The sequence below is a fragment of the Spermophilus citellus genome (genome assembly GCF_964194105.1).
Source record: "Spermophilus citellus genome assembly, chromosome: 2".
Lineage (NCBI taxonomy): Eukaryota > Metazoa > Chordata > Mammalia > Rodentia > Sciuridae > Spermophilus > Spermophilus citellus.
In genome coordinates, this window is record NC_138183.1 from 248,058,775 (window position 1) to 248,073,878 (window position 15,104).

A 15,104-nucleotide genomic window follows, 5' to 3' on the forward strand; every position below is an offset into this window, starting at 1 on the left:
CAGAATATCCTTCCTTACCTCCTCTGTCCCATCTGAGACGCCAAAAATGTTGTAGGGACAAACGAGGCAACGCACTGAAGACAGCAGGAAACAGTTTTATTTGGCTGCAGCCAGGTTCAGAGGGCACAGCTTTTGCTGTAATCAATCAATCCCCTTAACCCCGAGTTCAGGGAGTTTCAGAGTTTTATACCCAGCGTGTAAGGGGAGGGGCTCAGAAGTTCACAGTCTGCAGAAATTCACATAGAAGCAGCTTTTTCTTTCACTGTTCTGGGCAAGTTAACTCTTCAAGGACAACATCTGAGAAGAGGAGAGCTTCTTCTCCCCTCTCTTTCCTCCCCCTGCCAGCTGTTACCATGGAGCCCAATTGTAACTTATCTTAAAAATGTAGACCATCTCTGTGAAGCCCAGCTCAAGGCCAGAGGCCTTGTTTGCACATTTCTTCAAGGTACTATACTGGATATGTTTGTGAAAAACCAGTAAGGGGGAGTCCAGCACCTGGAGTGCTGGTATCTTCTCGGCCAGTGGCCAAGTAAATAGGGTGACATGAAAATAGGAAGTTTGTCTACATTGGACTCTTTTGCTGACAGTCTTAAAATCAGCCATGGTGAAGAGGGCTTTTCTGTGGAGAAAGGGGGTGCCACTTCATGATGAGCTGGGCTGAGAGTCCTCTATAGAAGATGAGGTAGCCTTCCTCCCAGAACACCAGGCAGCTGTCTGGATGAAGGACTTGTATTTGGTGCCCTCCTCCTGGAGCCGAGTTCTAATGACCTGGTGTGGATAAGCAATGCAGGAGGCACATCCCTTAGAAAGAGCAGCAGCTGCCATGAGTCCAAAAAAACTTGTGGAATTTTTCTCAGTTCCACTTGTGGAAGAGGCTAATGGATCTTCTTTCAGATACTTCTTTAAACTTTCATAAATAGCAAAACAGATGATAGTTCCTGAGATTCCAGCATATGAGGCAGTTAGTCCTCTATAGAAGCCATGGATGCCCTCTGTCTGGTAAACATATCCAGTGCACTGGAGTGTGTTCATCTTCTTGGAGCCCCTTATTTTTCCCTCTAGCTGTATCCGAGTTTTAACCATCTATATAGGATTCATTAAGGAATTTGTGACAAAAGCTGCAGAACCAGCTGAGAAAATATGCACAATATTGCTATTAGGCACGAAAATGTCATTAAATTGCTCTTTGGAGTAACATGGAAAGTACACAGCCCTTGATGGTGCCACTCCAACCAAATTTGGACCCAAGCCTCTAAAGAGTGACTTTGGTCCTTCCTTCTCCAGGATCCACTTCAGAACCTGTAGGAGTCCAGGTGTCACCAAGTCAGTCTCACCATTACAGCTCCATTAATGGTCCCCAGATGAACCTGAGGATAACAGATGTCCAGAGAGCAAGTCTTAAAGACTGTAGCCTGGTCTTAATGACTTCTAGTGGGCAAGTGAAAATAGCACCAACTGTGCCCCCACACCAGCCACTAATTGTTAAGGAGAAAATGCCTGGCATCCCAGGGCGAGTGGGGAGTGGGGGAAGAGGCCCCGGCCCCTCCCCCCGTCCCGTGCGGAACCCACGGAGAAGGCCCCATGGGGGTCCTAGAGGCGGGTAGCTGGGGCTGGGCCTTAGGCTCACCCGCCAGCGAAGAGGGGAAGCAGCGTGTTCTCCTTCTGCTGGGTGCTGGGTGCCTGTGGCCATGGCCTCCCCGGCTCCGTGGCCCGCGGGAGGGATGCGCAAGGTCCCGGTCCTCTCGCGCCCGCTGTCCAATGGGGCCTCCACGTGCAAGCGGGCTCCGCAGTCCCACAACCCCTGGGGCATCCGCAGATGCCTCACCGGCCTCTGCCAAAATACAGGTTTTTTAAAGAAACTTAATGACATATAAGTGAATAAGACAACACATTAAAAATTTAAAGACTATTCTTGGTATAAATGAAAACTCACCAAAGAGGCAGAGATCATGAAAGTGAACTAAACAGAAATCTAGCTGAAGAGCTTAATAAGCACAAGTAATAAAATGATGGAGAGATAAAAAGGAGATCAAGTGTAACACGTAACTTGAAGACAAATCTTTTGAACAGAACCACTTAAAGAGAGATGCCTGGAAAGGAATGGGGGGAAAACAAACAAACAAACAAACAAACAAAACACCCTGCAAGGCTTATGAGAGACCAATAAGTAAAAGATACCATCACAGACATTTCTGAGGATCATTACAGATCATAGAATCATTTGCAAACTTTTGTTCCAATATGATGGCAAACCTAGAAGAAAAGGGGAAGATTTATAGACACAGACAACCTACCAAATTTGTATTGTTTTTTATTTTTTCTTTTTAGTCATACATAACAGTAGAATGTATTTTGACATATCATACATACATGGAGTACAAGTTCCTATTTTTGTGGTTGTACATGATGTGGAGTTACACTAGTTGTGTATTCATTATTGAACAAAAGAAAGTTATGTCTGATTCATTCTATTCACTTTGCATTCTCATTCCTCCTCCACTGCTCCCACTCTCCCTTGTCCAATCTAGTAATTCTTAATTCCTCCTTTCTCCACCCAACCCCTTCCTATTGTGAGCCAGCATCCACATATTGGAGAGAATGTTCAGCCTTTGGATTTTGGGAATGGCTTGTTTCACTTAGCATGATAATCTCCAGTTCCATCCATTTCCAAGCAAATTCCATAATTTTATTCTTTTTTATGGAAGAGTACTATTCCATTGTATATATACCACATTTTAAAATGTATTTATCTATTAAAGGGAACCTAGGGTTGTTCTATAGCTGAGTTATTGTGAATCGAACTGTTATGAACATTGATGTGGCATATTACTATGGTATGCTGAGTTTTTATATATGACAATGGGATGCATTACAATTCTTATTACACATAGAGAGCACAATTTTTCATATCTCAGATTATATACAAAGTATATTCATGCCAATTTGTGTCTTCATACCTGTACTTTGGATGATAATGATCACACATTTCACAATCATTAATAACCCCATGCCACTTCCCTTCCCCTCCAAACCCTCTGCCCTATTTAGAGTTTGCTCCCTCTTCCTATCCCACTATGAATCAGCCTCCTTATATTAAAGGAATATTCAGCATTTGTTTTTTTTTGGGGGGGGGATTGGCTAGCTTCACTTAGCATTATCTTCTCTAACTCCATCCATTTACCTGCAAATGCCATGATTTTATTCCATTTTGTTGCTGAGTAATATTCCATAGTGTATATATGCTACATTTTTTTCATTCATTCATCTAATTGAAGGGCATCTAAGTTGGCTCTACAGTTTAGCTATTGTGGATTGTGCTGCTATAAGCATTGATGTGGCTGTGTCCCTGTAGTATGCTGTTTTTAGGTCCTTTGGGTATACACGGAGGAAAGGGTTAGCTGGGTCAAAAGGTGGTTCCATTCCCAATTTTCCAAGAAACCTCCATACTGTTTTCCTTATTGGCTGCACCAATTTGCAGTCCCACCAATAGTGTATGAATGTGTACCTTTTCCCCCACATCCTCACCAACACAAACTGTTGTTTGTTTTCATAATAGCTGTCATTCTGAATGGAGTGAGATGAAATATTAGAGTGGTTTTGATTTGCATTTCTCTAATTGCTAGAGATGTTGAATATTTTTTTCATATATTTGTTGATTGATTGTATATCCTCTGCTGAGAAATGTCTGTTCAGGTCCTTGGCTCATTGATTGATTGGGTTATTTGTTTTTTTAGTGCTTAGCTTTTTGAGTTATTTATATCCCTAGAGATTAGTGCTCTATCAGATATGTGAGGAGTTTGCTCCCAAGATGTAGGCTGTCTATTCACCTCACAGATTGTTTCTTGGCTGAGAAGAAAATTCTTAGTTTGATTACATCCCATTTATTGATTCTTGATTTTCATTCTTGCACTATATGAGTTTTATTAAGGAAGTTGGGGCCTAATCCCACATGATGGAGATTAGGGTGTACTTTTTCTTCTATTAGCCACAGGGTCTTTGGTTTAATTCCTAGGTCCTTGATCCACTTTGAGTTGAGTTTTGTGCATGGTGAGAGATAAGGGTTTAATTTCGTTTTGTTGCATATGGATTGCCAGTTTTCCCAGCACCATTTGTTGAAGAGGTTATCTTTTCTCCAATGCATGTTTTTGGCACCTTTATCTAATATAAGGTGATTGTAATTTTGTGGGTTAGTCTCTGTGTCCTCTATTCTGTACCATTGGTCTATCAGTCTATTTTGGTGCCAATACCATGCTGTTTTTGTTACTATTGCTCTATAGTATAGTTTAAGGTCTGGTATAGTGATGCCACCTGCTTCATTCTTCCTGCTAAGGACTGCTTTAGCTATTCTGGGTCTCTTATTTTTCCAGATGAATATCATGGTTGCTTTTTCTATTTCTGTGAGAAATGTCATTGGAATTTTGATTAGAATTTCATTAAATCTGTATAGTGCTTTTGGAAGTATGATCATTTTGACAATATTAATTCTGCCTATCCAAGAGCAAGGTAGATCTTTCCATATTCTAAGGTATTCTTTGACTTCTTTCTTTAGGGCTCTGTGATTTTCATTATATAAATCTTTTACCTCTTTTGTTAAGTTGATTCCCAAGTATCTTATTTTTTTGAGGCTATTGTAAATGGGGTAGTTTTTCTCATTTTTCTTTCTGAGGATTTGTCACTGATATACAGAAATGACTTTGATTTATGAATATTGATTTTATATCCTGCCACTTTGCTGAATTCATTTACTAGTTCTAGATATTGAATCATATCATCAGCAAATAGTACCAATTTGAGTTTTTCCCCCCATGTGTATCCCTTTAATTTCTTTCATCTGTCTGATTGCTCTGGCTAGTGTTTTAAGAACTATGTTAAGTAGAAATGGTGAATGAGGGCATCCCTGTCTTGTTTCTGTTTTTGGAATTTCAATTCAACTTCAATATTTCTCCATTTAGAATGATGTTGGCCTGGGGCTTAGCATAGATAGTCTTTATGATGTCGAGATATGTTCCTGTCATCCTTAGTTTTTCTAGTGTTTTGAACATGAAGGGATGCTGTATTTTGTCAAATGCTTTTTCTACATCTATTGAGATGATCATGTGATTCATATCTTTAAGTCTATCTATGTGATGAACTACATTTATTGATTTCTGTATGTTGAACCAACCTTGCATTTCTGGGATGAATCCCACTTGATTGTGGTGTACAATCTTTTTGATGTTTTTGTATTCAAATTTCCAGAATTTTATTGAAAATTTTTGCATCTGTGTTCACTAGAGATATTGGTCTGAAGTTTTCTTTTTTTGGATGTGTCCGTCTGGTTTTGGAATCAGAGTGATATTGGCCTCTTAGAATAAGTTGGCAGTGCTGCCTCCTTTTGCTATTTCCTGAAATAAATTGAAGAGTATTCATACTAATTCTTCTATAAAGGTCTTGTGGAACTTGGCTATGTATCCATCCAGTCCTCAGCTTTTCTTGGTTGGTAGACTTTTGTTGACGTCTTCTATTTTATCTTTTGAAATTGATCTGTTTAAATTGTGTATATCATCCTGATTCAATTTGGGCAAATTATATGACTAGAAATTTGTCAATGCCTTTGATATTTTCTATTTTATTGGAGTTTAAGTTTTCAAAATAATTTCTAATTATGTTCTGTATTTCTGTACTGATGTTGTGATATTTCCTTTTTCATCACATAATGTTAGTGATTTGAGTTTTCTCTCTCCATCTCTTCATTAGCTTTCTAAGGATCTATTAATTTTATTTATTTTTTCAAAGAAAAAACTTTTTGTTCTGTCATTTTTTTGTTTATTTTGTTTCAATTTCATTGATTTCAGCTCTAATTTTAATTCTTTCCTGTCTTGTACTGCTTTTAGTGTTGATTTTTTCTTCTTTTTCTAGGGCTTTGGGATGTAATGTTAAGTCGTTTATTTGTTGACTTTTTCTTTTTTTTGAGGAATGAACTTAATGCAAGGAACTTTCCTCTTAGAGCTGTTTCCATAGTGTTCCACAGATTATGATATGTTGTATCTGTGTTCTCACTCACTTCTAAAAATTTAAAAATCTTTTCCTTGCTGTCTTCTGTAACCCATTATTCATTCATTAACATATTATTTAGTCTGCAGGTGTTGGAGTGGATTTTATTTCTTATTTTATCATTGATTTCTAATTTCATTTCATCTAATCTGAAAGAATTCAGGGTAGTATCTATACATCTTTATATTTGCTAAGAGTTGCTTTGTGGTATGATATATGGTCTATTTTAGAGAAGGATCCATGTGCTTCTGAGAAGAAAGTTTATTTTCTCCTTGAAGGATGAAATATTCTATATATGTCAGTTAAGTTTAAGTTATTGATTGTATTATTGAGTTCTATAGTTTATTTGTTCAGCTTTTGTTTGGAAAATCTATGTAGTGATGAAAGAGATGTGTTAAAGTCACACAATATTATTGTGTTGTGGTCTATTTGACTCTTGAAGTTTAGAAGAGTTTGTTTGATGAACATAGATGCTCCATTGTTTGGGGCATATATATTTATACTTATTAAGTCTTGTTTCTGTATGGTTTCCTTGAGCAGTATGTAGTGTCCTTCTTTATCCTTTTTAATTGACTTTAGTTTGAAGTCTGCTCTCTTTGATATGAGGCAGGAAACCCCTGCTTGCTTCCACAGTCCATGTGAGTGGTATGATTTCTCCCAACTCTTCACCTTCAGTCTGTGGATGTCTTTTTCTATGAGATGAGTCTCTTGGAGGCAGCATATTTTTGGGTCTTTTTTATATCCAATCTGCTAGTCTATGTCTTTTGATTTGTAAGTTTAGTCTATTAACATTTAGGGTTATTATTGAGACATGATTCGTATTCCCAGTCATTTTTGTTAATTTTTCGTATTTAACATAACTTGTTTTTATTTCATCATCAAATATAAAGCTTAGTTTTGCTTAATATAAGATTCTTGATTGGCATCCATTTTCTTTCAGAGCTTGGTATATGTTGTTTTACAATCTCCTGGTTTTGAGGGTTTGTGTTGATAAAATCCGCTGAGATACAAATTGGTCTTTCCTGATATGCAATCTATTTTCTCTCTCTTGCAGCTTTTAAGATTCTATCATTATTCTGTATGCTAAGCATTTTCATTATAATGTGCCTTGGTATAGATCTGTTATAATTTTGTACATTTGGTATCCTGTAAGCCTCTTGTATTTGGTTTTCCAATTCATTCTTCATGCATGGGAAATTTTCTGATATTATCTCATTGAAGAGATTGTGAATTCCTTTGATTTTAAACTTTGTACTTTCCTCTATCCCAATAACTCTTATATTTGGTCTTTCAATGATGTCCCATAATTCTTGGATGTTATGTTCATGGTTTCTAACTGTCTTCACTATGTGATCAACTGTATTTTCCAGGTTTTATACTTTGTTTTCATCATTTGATGTTCTTTCTTCCAAGTGATCTAGTCTGTTGGTTATGCTTTCTATTGAGTTTTTTATTTGATTTACTATATCCTTTATTTGAAGGATTTCTGACTGTTTTTCTTTCAGAGTCTCTCTCTCTCTCTCTCTCTCTCTCTCTCTCTCTCTCTCTCTCTCTCTAATCTTTTGTTACCTGTATTTGCACTCTTATCTCATTGTTGGAGTGATCAATTTTTGCCTGTATTTTCTCATTTAGGTCATTCTTTAGTTCACAGATCATTTTAATTATGAACCTTCTGAATTCCTTCTATGACATTTCATCAACTTTTCTGTCTGTGGGTTCTGTTATTATAGTTTCCTGGTTTGTTTGGGGCACTTTCCTCCCTTGTTTTTTCATGTTGTCTGTGTGTTTTCCTTTCTTGCAGTGTGGATCTGCGGTATTACAGTTTCTTCTCCATATTCTTGTAGTACCCATGCAGATTGTCTCTATCTCACTTTGATGTTGGTCTTCCAGATCCTGCTGGTTTCCCTCAATGAACGCTACTGCATTCTGGATCTGGTTCCTGTGCAAGTTGGTGTGGGTGGTTCTGGGTCACTGGGTTTGACCTCCTTCAGTGTTCTGCCCATCGGAAGGGGCAGTCCTTCACCAGAGACTAAACTCTAGTAGGTGTCTGCCCTGCCAGGGGAGGGGTGAATTGAGCCTGCTAAGCACCTGGGACCCACACACCTGGTGTTGGTTGATCTAGTCCACAGGACTTGACCTCCCTCGGTAGTCTCTGGTATGCTGATTTTAAGTTCTTTGGGTATATGTCAAGAAGTGGGATAACTGGGTCAAATGGTGGTTCCAGTCCAAGTTTTCTGAGGAATCTCTATATTGCTTTGCAGAGTGGTTGCACCAATTTGCAATGTGTGAGTGTACATTTGTCCCCATATCTTCTTCAACATTTATTGTTAATTGTATTCTTGATAATTGCCATTCTAACTAGAGAAAGAAGAAATCTCAGTGTAGTTTTATTTTGCATTTTTCTAATTGCTAGAGACGTTGAACATTTTTTGACCATTCATATTTCTTCTGTACAGTGTCTGTTCAATTCTGTAGCACATTTATTGATTGGGTTATTTGGATTTTTGGTGTTAAGTTTTTTTGAGTTCTCTATATATCTAGAATATTAAAGTTTTATCTGAGGTAAAGGTGAAAAGATGTTCTCCCATTCTCTATGCTCTCCCTTCATGTTATTGATTATTTGCTTTGCTGTAAAGAAATTTTTAGTTTGATACAATCCCATTTGTTGATTCTTGATTTTAATTCTTATGCTTTATGAGCCTTTCAAGGGATTTGGTTCCTAAGCCAACATGATTCAGATTTGGGCCTACTTTTTCTCTCATAGGAGCAGGATCTCTGGTCTAATGCATAGATCCTTGATCCACTTTGAGTTTTGTGCTGAGTGAGAGGTAGGAGTTTATTTTCATTTTGCTACAATGATTTTCAGTTTTTCAGCAACATTTCTTGAAGATGCTATCTTTTCTTGAATGTATTTTTATGGTGCCTTTGTACAATATGAGATAACTGTATTTATATGGATTTGTCTCTGGTAAGCCAGACTTTTTTAGAAAGAAGTGGTGCCAATATCTCTTGAATAATTTTATAAAACCAAAAGGGGAACACTCCCCAGTTTATTCCATAAAACCAATATCACCCTGATACTAAAACCAGGTAAAGACACATCAAAGAAAGAAAATTTCAGACCAATATTCTTGATGAATAAGAATTCAAAAACCCTAATTGAAATATTAGTAATTATTCTTTAAAAACACAGTTAAGAAAATTGAACATGATGATTCTATGGATTTAATCTCAGAGATTTAAGAATCATTCAACAAATGCAAAACAATAAATGTAATTCAACACATAAGAAATAAGAACAAAAATCATATGATTATCAATTTAGATGCATGAAAAATATTTGAAAAAAATAAAGCACCCATTCATTTTAAAAACAGTGAAGAAAATATAGAAGGAACTTACCTAAACATCATACATGTATACATAACAAAGCAAAAACCAACATCATATGGAATGGGGAAAAATTAGAAGCATTTTTTTCTAAAACCAGGATCAAGACATGGATGTCAAATCTCACCATTCCTGTTCAATATAATGCTTGAAATTTTAGCTGGAGCAATTAGAGAATAAAAAAATTAAAATTTTCTTATATTTTTCCTCAAAGGAAATCTAAACAAAAAGTGTAATACTAGTGAATCATAATATGAGATTTAAAATTATACTACAGAGCTATGGCAAGAAAACTAGCATGGTATTTCAATAAGTAGTGGACAAGTGGACCAATAGAATAAAATAAAAGACAGATAAAAAACCTACACAGATTATGATCATGTGACCTTAATAAAGGTGCCAATAACATACATTGGGAAAAATGAGAATTTTAAAAAATGATGCTAGGAAAATTGGATATCCACATGTAGAAGACTAAAACTAGATCCTTATCTCTAGTCCTGTACTAAAGTCAACTCAAAGTGCATTAATGCTCTAGGATTTAGACCCCAAACTTTGAACTCCTAGGAGAAAAAAAAGAAGCATCACTCCAACATATAGCCACAGGGGAAAATTTTCTTAATAAAGCCCCTAAATGTCAAGAAATAAAACAAAAAATTAATAAATGGAATTGCATCAAACTAAAAAGCTTCTGCATAGAAAAGGAAACAACTAAGAGTATGAATAGAGAGCCTACAATATGGGATAAAACTGTTGCCATTATTCTTCTGAATAATTAATATCCAGAATACACAAAGAACACACACAGGAAAACCAATTTAACACCAAAATAACAATAACTTATTAAAAATGGGAAATAAACTGAATAGAATTTTTTCAAAAGAAAAAAATCAAATGGCCAACAAGTATATGAAAAAGTGTTTGATATCGTTAGCTAACAGTGAAATTCATTAAGCTTTTATTTCACTTCAGGTACAATGGACTCATAAAGAATACAAGTAATAGTAATGGCTTACCAGAACTTTGGGGAAAATGTACAGATATATATTATTGGCAAGACTGCAAATTAGTACATACACTGTGGAAATCAGTATGAAGTTTCCTCAAAAGACTAGGAATGAAACCACAATATGATCTAATTCTACTGCTCCTCATAAAATATCCAAAAGAAATAAGGTCAGAATATTACAGCAATATGTGCATGCCCATGTTCATAGCAGCACAAATTTAAAAAGCCAAGTTATGGAACCAGTTTATGTGTCCATCAATTGATGGATGAATAAAAAAAAGTGTGGGATATGTACACAATAGATTTTATTTTTGTTCTTTATAAAGAAGGACAAAATTATGTCATTTTCAGGGAAATTGATTGAACTGGAGAGCATTATGTTGAGCAAAATAAGTCAGATATAATGGATCATAAATTATCTCTTGTATGTGGAAACTAGACAGAAAAAAGTAGGAAAAAGTAACATCATGAAAATAGAATGAAGAACCAATATCATGGAACATGGAGATAAAGGAAAAGGAGGAGGGGAGAGGAATGGAGGGTGGAGGATGTAATTGAACAAATTATATTATGTGCCTATATACATATGTCACAATAAATTACACTATTATTTGAAATTATAAAAAGGCTATATTACACTAATAAGTGAACAAATATTTGTTACAGAGAGATAAAAATGGCAAAATGCATAAAACCCATATGTAATGAAATGGTAGTTGAAAACTTACCAAATGTTATGAGAGATATGGACATCCAGGTTCAGGAAGCTCAAAGAACTCCAATTAGATTCAGCAAAATAATAAATTCTTCTCTAAGGCATATTATAATCAGGTTATCCAAAGTATAAGAGAAAAAAAAAAGGAATTCAGAATACAGCACATATAAGGGAATCCCCATTAGACTAATAGCAGATTTCTCGGAAGAGACCTTACATAGTAGAAAAGAATGACATGATATACTGAAAATCCTCAAAGACAAAACATTACTTAACAAGAAAACTATACACAGCAAAGCTGTCCTTCAGAAATGAAGGACAAATAAGGACTTTGCAGCACAAGCAAAAGCTGAGAGATCTACTAACCATCACGCTAGACTTAGAAGAAATGCGTCAGAAAAATTCAGCATCAAGAGACAAAGGATAATAACCATCATCATGAGCATGCAAAGGTGTAATTTAGAAGAGCATAAACTCAAAAGAGAAACAGAAAAATCAGGCAATGTCTATATAGAAAACCATCAAATCACAAAATCGAACAATAAGAGAGGAAGAAAGAACACAGGATTAGAAAAAACACAAAAACCAGAAAAAAGTCAACAAAATCACAACAGTTCTTACTTGTCAGTAACAATCTTGAAAATGAATGGATTAACATCTTCAATTAAAATATTTAAACTATCTGTATTAAATGTAAGTTGGAAAAAAATATCTAATGATTCATTAGCTACAATTAACACCTCGATAGTGAAGACATGCACAGACTGTAAGTGAAGTGACGAAAAATGATATTCTATGATAATAGAAACCAAAAGTGAGCTTACATGTATCAGATAAAGTAGTCAAAAATTGTAAAAAGAGACAAAGGACAAGTGGCTATATAGTGGTACAGTTGTCAATTCCATAAGCAAAAATAACAATTGTAAATATATATGCATTGAATGACAGAGCACCCAATTATATAAAACTAACATTACTAAATCTAGAAGGAAGGGTAGACATCAATACAGAAGGATTTGGGGATTCCAGTACCCCAGTTTCACCAATAGATCTTCCAGATAAAAATATCAATGTAGAGACTTAGGAATTATACTATACTAAAGGCCAAATGTACCTAACAGAATCTATAGAACATTTAATAAAAAATGTAGAATAGTGTTCTTCTCATAAGTGCATGGAAAATTCTTCAGGATAGACTCTCTGTTAGGACACAAAGAATATTTTAGCTGATTAAAAAATGTTATAATGTATCTTCTCTGACCCCCATAGAATAAAATTACAAATCAATAACAAACATGTATTGAAATATCACACTGTACCCCCAAAATATGTACAATCACAACTCAACATTTAAAACGTTTTTAAAAATTAAACAGAAAAAATTTAGAAATTGTACAAATACATGAAAATTAAACAACATACCTATGAATAACAAATGGATCAATAAAAGAATTAATATGGACCCTTAAAGAATCTACTTACTCCTACCCCCCAAAAATAGATGATCTCTGATACCCAACCTGACGATGCACCTCGAGGAAGTGGAAAAGCAAGAACTCATGTGAAAGTAACTGGTTCAGCACCAGCCCACACAGCATCAAAGAATTTATGGAAGCAGCTTGGACTGTGCATTATAAATGCACAGGGTGCTTAAAAATTTTCCCTGGTTAAATTTGTTTCTAAAAGTTTGTGCCCATTTCTTGTCCTTATATCAACACAGAATAAACCTCAGGAGAAAACAATTAATTGCTTCTTTAGGTATTTCCTGATATAGTGGTCAGGTATGTGTGTTCCTATGGTATGGATGTTCTTAATTGGTCTGTTTAACTGCCCCACAGCCTAAAGGGCCTTGGCCTTAGTTCATATTCAGATGTCAATTTAGTTGATCTTATTGCCATGGCCTGGGCCATTTTCCAGAAATATAAGAGAATATAAAGTTATCTAGACTTCAGGAGAAGTTATAATGTCTTGTGGTCCCAGATGAACAAACTGATTCATCTAACCACAAGAGAATGGCTCACATGGAATCTGTTCTTTTCTGTTAGGAGGTCCATGACCAATAACTTGCAATGTCCTGAAGGGAAGTCATAGCCTCCCATATTTCAACCCACAGGTATGTATTGGAGGACATAAACTCATCTCAGGCAGGACACTGGTTCATTACAAGTGTAAAGACACATTGAAGTAACACTTAATTTTTACATACAAGTTCTTTGCCTATGTCCATATTAAAAGCCAAATTCAACACACATACAAACAAATTCTAAAATACTGAAATAGTATTTGTGGGGATTTTTTGTTTGTTTGTTTTGTTTGTTTGTTTTGAGAACACACATTTAATCTATTTTATGGTCTTTTGTGGCAATATGTTGATCAATATGAGATCTTCTCAAATAATTTACATACTCCAAATGTGTGATGTATATTCATGTATATATATGTATATATATGCATGCATATATACCAATCATTTGGAGTGATTGGAGTGTGTTATATATATTTATTTATATATAAATGTTATACTTGGTAATAGCCTCAGCTTGATCTTTCTTCAGAACCCAATATTGAGTTACATCCGTAAGCTGGAAGAATATGAAACCATGGGTTCCTTTCCCCAAGCACACCAATTAAACAATAACTTATGGGAAAATTTCTTTTCTGAAAAATCTAGAAACTAATTGAGAAGGTTCTGCTCCTTAAGCAACTGTGAAACCAGACACATCAAAGTTAGGAGGTAAATTAGCAACACCTTCTCTCCAGTATCCTCTGGCACAGTACCATATGATTAAGAGGAAACTTTCTTGGTCTTAGATTTTCCAAGGACAGAAAAGTTGGGGCTTAGTGGTAGAGCACTTGCCTAGCATGGATGAGGCACTGAGTTCAATCCCTGGCACCACATAAAAATTAAAACAACTGACTCAACATGGTGGTGGGCAGGGAAGCAGCACTTTCAGTACCTCCTCAGCCACGCGGACAGAGAGACACATCAGAACGTTTGGATTCTACCTGCTGAGAAATTCCCAGCAAAATTCCACTGAAGTGAGACCTAGATGGGGAATTTGGGATTATTGGAGGTGACGGCTTGCCCCGGACGGGTGAATCTTGGCCACCATGCGTGGAGGTCCAGGCTGCCGCTACCTGGCGACCAGCACAGAAGGAGGCGTTTCAGCATTGCCGGATATCGTGTGCGGCTAGAGACCCTTTGAAGAGGTTGCTAACCAATCCTTCATGAAACAGCGGACCAGAACTGAAAGTGAGTCTGGGACAGACCAGAGACAGGCCAGACCCACGCCTCCCATCAGGCACTCCGGCAAGGAGTCTGGGGCCTGCCATAGCAGAAAGCTGACGTCACCAGAGTTTGGCGAATGGGATACCTTCCCAGCGGAATTGCTTCAACAGGTGTGTGACTCCCATCCCCATCAGATGCATACAGCTGGGAAACCTCAAAACTCTCGCCCCAGAGCTCTGTGGGCATGACTGTAGGGGCCGAGGGAAGCAGAGGGGACTCCCGATCCCCAACTCCCTCTACCACCAGCGGTGACACCCAAGGCCTTAGCCACCAGTTCCTGGGGGCATGGCCACCGAAGGGGTCCAGACAAATTAAACTGACGGTTCCTAGATCACCCGCTCCACAACCTTGGGGTCTGGATGAATGACAAACAGAGAGAGTGCTCAGTCGTTTGGGAAATAGGGCACTCAGGGGGGCTGCAAGTGTAACTAGGTCTGTGGAAATCACCTCTGGGGAGCAGGGCCTGGCTGGCTGGCAGGAGGAAGGGGGGAGGGGGCCGAGAAGAGAAATGGCTCTGGACTAACAGGATTGGAGAGACTCCAAGTAGGGGAAGAGGAGCCACCTTACAAGGATTGCTGCCAGCACATAGAGGGCAGAAGCTTGGCTCGGAGGGCACAGCTCCACCTACTGGAAGAGAAGAAAATAGAACTCTAAGACTTCATTTATCA

General features: G+C 37.0%; 1 pseudogene across 1 annotated transcript; it reads right to left on the reverse strand.

Moving 5' to 3' along the window:
- Window positions 1–595: 595 nt before the first annotated feature.
- LOC308641909 (solute carrier family 25 member 33-like) lies at window positions 596–14,319 on the reverse strand (annotated as a pseudogene). Its single transcript has 3 exons — window positions 14,286–14,319; window positions 1,628–1,751; window positions 596–1,475 (listed from the first exon to the last, which is right to left on the reverse strand). The product of its transcript is annotated as a solute carrier family 25 member 33-like (transcript).
- Between the last annotated feature and the right edge of the window lie 785 nt (window positions 14,320–15,104).